The sequence below is a fragment of the Mustelus asterias genome, unplaced genomic scaffold (assembly GCF_964213995.1).
Source record: "Mustelus asterias unplaced genomic scaffold, sMusAst1.hap1.1 HAP1_SCAFFOLD_517, whole genome shotgun sequence".
Classification (NCBI taxonomy): domain Eukaryota; kingdom Metazoa; phylum Chordata; class Chondrichthyes; order Carcharhiniformes; family Triakidae; genus Mustelus; species Mustelus asterias.
This window is the reverse complement of record NW_027590469.1, coordinates 48,885-55,144: the sequence shown is the minus strand read 5'-3', so window position 1 is coordinate 55,144 and position 6,260 is coordinate 48,885.

The following is a 6,260-nucleotide window of genomic DNA, read 5'->3' as shown; positions in this document are numbered from 1 at the left end:
AGTCACATTTCCCAATTTAAACAAGAGTTGGGACGATAATAATCCTAGTTCCACCGAGATTCAAACTCGGATTGCTGGATACAAAGTGCAGAGTGCTAACCGTTACAGAATGGAATCGACATGGCCCGTGCCTAAACCACGAGGCATTTCTCCCAAAACATGCACACACACACACGCACACATGCTCAATTATAGCCAGGCTCCTGTCGAGTGGTTGTTGTTGTTTGACACCAACTGCTTATTTCTTTCAACAGAGGTGTTAACGTGTAGTGAAAAGTTGGAGAATCATTGATATTGCAGGTATCTGGCACCAGAGGCTCAGCAATGTAAATTGTAAAGGCAATTGAACTGGCTGACAAATTGTCCTCTCTATTTGTACTGTGTGAGAAAATTAGACGAAATCTTCATCAGCAAATCAGACATCAACATTGGCAAAAAAAAACAAGGTTCCGCGGAGACTTAAACACGGATCACTAGATTCAAAGTTCAGAATGCTCACAGTTACATCACAGAACCCAACAGCAAATGACCACTCAAAGCATTTTACCTCTTTCATTCAATGTGGCAGAAACAGTAAGTGTGACAACATTGATGGATCCCAGGAATTTTGCTATGATTGATCCAAAATTGGTTGAGTGACAGGGAACAGAGGGTGATATTCCAGGGCAGTTTTTCAGACTGGAAGCCAATGTCCAGATGGTCACAAAGGGATGACTGCTGGGGCCCTTGCATCTGTGAGTTATATGAATGGTTTAGATTTTTATTGCAGGAGGCTTCATCAGTAAGTTTGCAGATGATACAAATATTGGCGAGCTGGTTGCTTGGCCGGTGCAGACGCGAAGGGCCGATGGGCCGCATCTGTATGACACTAATGCACGGCATTTGACCCTTTGAGACATGGCTATTTCTTCTGATATCTCCCGATACGGCTTGGGAAGAAATGATTTGCTGTGGATTTGGGGGGCAGTTTCTTGAGAGTTTTTTGCGCATGTCAATGGTGGCGCATAACGACATGTTGCCGCACTTGCTGTTGCTGCAACATTGAATGAAAGAGGTCAAATTGTTTGATTCCCCATTTCCAGCTGGCTCCTGCGTTTTGGGTTCTGCGGTGAATTGGTAAGCAGTCTTACCTCGGAATCCAACGATCCGACTTCAAATTCCCATTCAACTTTGGTTTTCTTTGCTAAATTTGTTTGCTCAAGGTTTTTTTCAATCCTCAGAAAGTAGAAATATAAGCACTCAGGAAACTTCAGGAAATTCCTCTATTGTTCGTCATTTATCGAAATGACATAGATGACTATGTGATGTGGTCGGGGGGGGGGGGGGCGGGGGGGGGCGGTACGTGTAGAATCAGTCGGTTTGCCGATTACAGAAAGATTTGGCCAGTGATTAACAGTGTGTTTGAGTGTCTTGAGTTACAGGAAGATATAGACGAGGTGGTCAAATGCTCAGATAAGTGGAAGATGGAATTTAACACTGAAAAGTGTAAGGTGATATACTTTGGGAGGAGTGATTTGACAAGGAAGTATGCTATGAAAGAAATGCCGCCAGGAAGTTCGGAAGAACAAAGGGACCTTGGCGTGTTTGTCCACAGATCTCTGAAGGCAGAAAGGCAGGTTAATAGGTGGCGAAAAAGTAGGAGACACACTCGCCTTTATCAGTCGGGGTTTCGATTACAAAAGCAGAGAGGTCATGATGGAGTTGTATAGAGCTTTGGCGAGGCCACATCTGGAGTACCATCTGCTGTTCTGGTCGCTACATTATACGAAGGACGTGAACGCACTGGAAGGTGTGCAGTAGATTCACCAGGATGTTGTCTGGGATGGAACATTTAAGTTCAAAAGAAGATCGGATCGGTTTGGATTGTTTTCAGTGGAGCAGAGAATATGGGCGACCTGATTGGGATGTTCAAGATTATGAGGGGCATGGGCAGGATGGATAGGGAGCAGCTATTCCCCTTTGTTGAAGGGTCAGTAACGAGGGGATACAATCTAAAAGTGAGGAGCGGGAGGTTTGGGGGGAGGGATGTGAGGAAAAACATTTTTCTTATTCAGAGTGTGGTAACAGTGTGGAATGCACTGCCTGGGAGGGTGATAGAGGTGGGATCCCTCACATCCTTTAAAAAGAGCTGGATTTTTTTTCTCGGCAAGCCAAAACATCCAAGTCTATGGGACAATTGCTGGCAAATGGGATTAGGTGGGCAGGTCAGGGCCTTTCATGCGTCGCTGCAGACTCGATGAGCCGAAAGGCCACTTCGACACTGTAATATCCTGTGATTCCGTGAATCTGTGAATCACATTGCAGGCGATGCAGCTAATGACTCTCCTGGCATCTCTGCATCAGCCCAAGAGGACAATGGCTAATTCGTTAAAAATGCTCAGAGGTAGAGAAGCCACAGATGGCAGTGGGTCCTCTTACAGCTGTCTTTCAATCACTCGTCTATTCCAATTTAAACAAGAGGTGCGAAGACGAGAACAACACTGCCTGCAATCAATGTGCAGTGATCTCACCGTTACATCATGGAACTGATGGAGGTCAGGAACAAGGCAGCAAGATCTTTCTCGCAAAATACATCCATACATACAAACACACATTGGCTCAATAATCGCCAGACCCGAGGCCCGCGTTCGATTCCCAGTCAGGGGCTAACAATTGACTGGTCTCATGCAGCACAGGAATTTAGAAGAGCTGAAATTACATCCGATCGATACCAGGAGAGATCTTTGTGCTAGTTTGAACAGCAGGGAGAAAAGTTAGCCCCATTTCTCAATTACCCACAGCAATTCATATTGCTATTGTCCTTGTTGCTTCCTCCTTTCAAAATAAGTATGTTGCCTTCTGCTGCATTAACTGTAACTGGAGCTGACCATATTCAAGGAGCAATGTTAGCATCAACCTGTTGGAAAGTTTATTGTGATGCATCTGTTGAACAACATTAGATTTTCACTTCTCTGTTTTCGTCACACTGGGCGTAATGTCAAAAGATGAACAAGATCAAATTGTAACAACGTGCACAAGACTGGAAGGAGTGTGTGATTGTGTATAATTGGCACTGTGCACGTTCCTGTAATCAGTGTCTTGGAGAATCAGGAAGATGAGATTCTGCTGGTCGAATGATTAGGGTTCAGTGCTTTCAGGGTCAAAGATTGGCTTCGATATACTAAGATTTAATGTTTTGGATAACCTGTTAATCAAAAGTGAATTGGTTCCTGAGTGAAAACAGCTCTGCCCGATTCAGTGATGTGAGATTTGTAGTTTCGTGTCTGAGTGGCATTTCGCCACTTGGGACACAGGTCATTAACAAGCAGGGAAAGAGAAGGACAGTTATAGACTTCAAAAAGCTGATGGTAAAGATGGTAATGCTTGGTAAAATCTGGGTGGCAATGGTGCAAACTCACAAATAGAGAGGGTGGTGGTTGTCTGGAACTTGCCACCGGGGGAGGTAGCGGAAGCAGATACGCTAGTGACTTTTAAGGGATGCCTTGACAAACACATGAATAGCATGGGAATAGAGGGATATGTTCCCCAGAAGGGCAGGGGGCTTTAGTTCAGACGGGCAGCATTGTTGGTAGGCTTGAAAGGCCGAAGAGACTGTTCCTGTCCTCTAGTTTTCTTTGTTCTTCCTTAAATATCACCTTGTTCTTCCTTAAATATCACCTAGATGTGGATTCAAGTCTCAGCCAAATGATAAGAAAACTTCTCGGTGAATGAAACACTAAACTCTCCGACTCCATAGAGAAACCAGTAATTGTGAGAGAATGCGGGATAGAAACTATCCCCTCGAGCTTCCTCCACGGTGGACCAAGAACATGACGGACCTAAGCGCAGACTGCTAACTGAGGAGCCTTAGACTCTTAACTAAGAGCTCAGTGGTCGAACATCTGACTGACGATCAAGCGATCCCCGTTTGGTAATGGTAATGGTAACATACTTGGTAGTGTGGATGAACAGAGGGAGCTGGGTGTCCACGTGCATAGATCCCTGAAAGTTGGCACCCAGGTTGATAGGGTTGTTAAGAAGGCGTACGGTGTGTTAGCTTTTATTGGTAGAGGAATTGAGTTTCGGAGCCAGGAGCGCATGCTGCAACTGTACAAAACTTTGGTGCGGCCGCTTTTGGAGTATTGCATACAGTTCTGATCGCCGTATTATAGGAAAGATGTGGAAGTGTTGGAAAGGGTGCAGAAGAGATTTACCAGGATGTTGCCTGGTATGGTGGGAAGATCGTATGCGGAAAGGCTGAGGGGCTTGAGGTTGTTTTCGTTAGAGAGAAGAAGGTTAAGAGGTGACTTAATAGAGGCATACAAGATGATCAAAGGATTAGATAGGGTGGATAGTGAGAGCCTTTTTCCTCGGATGGTGTTCGCTAGCACGAGGGGACATAGCTTTAAATTGAGGGGTGAGAGATATAGGACAGATGTTAGAGGTAGGTTCTTTACTCAGACAGTAGTAAGGGCGTGGAATGCCCTGCCTGCAGCAGTGGTGGACTCGTCAACTTTGAGAGCGTTCAAGTGGTTATTGGATAAACATATGGATGATATTGGAATAGTGTAGATTAGAGGGGCTTTAGATTGGTACCACTGGTCGGCGCAACATCGAGGGCCGAAGGGCCTGTACTGCGCTGTAATGTTCGATGTTCTATGTTTCAAATCCGCATGACCCATTCATTCATTTATTGCCACTTTTTTCCCACGTTTTCGTTCCTTTCGTTGCCTGGAAAGCGCGTTGTGACGTACAATGATTGGGAAAAGCGCTATGTAAATGGAAGTCAGTCTTTCTTTAACGATCTTCAATCCCAATCTTCGGTTATTGACTTCAGTCAGTGGAAAGAGTTTGTCCCTATCTGCCCGATCAAATGGTCTTTTTTTCCATATTAGGAGAAGGGGAATAACCACGACACCACAGCAAAATTGTGGTGGTGCAATAGGCAAAGGAGCTTATTTAGATTTTGTGTGGTCATGCGGGAGTTCTGGATTATGTTTTACGAGAAGAGAATAGGCGTTGGATATAAACAGCACCCGCTGATACGCTGATATAGGGTGGGTTCGAGTTATGTTATTCTCTGTGGCCTAATTTGTCAGTGCGTTTGGCTGTTCACCGAAAAAGTGGTCGTTCAAAACCATCCACACAAGGCGTTTCACTTTTTAAAAACAATTACCGTTGATTGTCGCACAGTTTCGCTTGGGTCCTTGGGCAACAATAAAAATGTTTCTCAAGTGTTACCGGCTCGACTGATATCTGGTCTTACCAACATTATTTAGCTAATGAATATTCATTCATACATATTACATGCAATAATATGTTTATTTCAAATATGCTGTTAATGTTAAGAAATCCAATCAAATAAGAACGCTGGCTGAATGTGGTTGTGTGTCAGTCCTCCGAGGGGGTCCTCATCCTGAGATTGGACCCCAGTCTTTTAGATTTCCCGACCAGTGGAAACAATACCTGAGAATACTGCTGGTTTCAGTGAGATCGCCTCTCATTTTTATTAACTCCAGGGAATTTCAGCCCAATTTACACAGCCTCCAATCCCAGGAGAAAACTCTCATCCCAGGGACCAATTGTGACATAGACAACCGAGTATCACAGTAATCACAAGCAATCGACATTCAGTAAGAGTTACGAGGTCGCTCGTGGAAAGAAAGATAACCACAAACTTTGCATGGTCGCAGGACACTTGATTGATGAAGTAGAACAGAAGTGGAGTTGACGCTATAATGTTATTAGCGGGAGAACTCAAAGCTGAAATTCCTGGACAGTGACGGTAAAATTGAAACTGATCTGCCAGCAAATGATACTACTTAATTCATGGTCACATTAAGGACAGCTGTCATTATATTGGGATGTTTGTAACATGGGTACAAGGAAGAGACCCATCAGAAAATTGGGATAGTTGGAACTAAAGTAAAGGACGAATAGTCTTCAACGTGGAAGGCTAGCCTCATTAATACAAGAAGGACACTTGTTAGAGACTTGGGGTCCTTATATCTATGTTATAAAAAAGAAACTTGTGGGCACAGTAAGAATTCTCACAACACCAGGTTAACGTAGAACATGATTATTTGGTAGCACGAGCTTTCGGAGCACTGCTCCTTCATCAGCCTCTCACCTGTTGAAGGATCAGAGCTCCGAAACCTCGTGCAAACAAAAGATCTGTTGGACTTTAAGCTGTTGTTGTGAGAGTTCTTACTGTGCCCACCCCAGTCCAACGACAACATCTCCACATCAAGAAACTTGCGATCACCTGATGAACTTTGAAA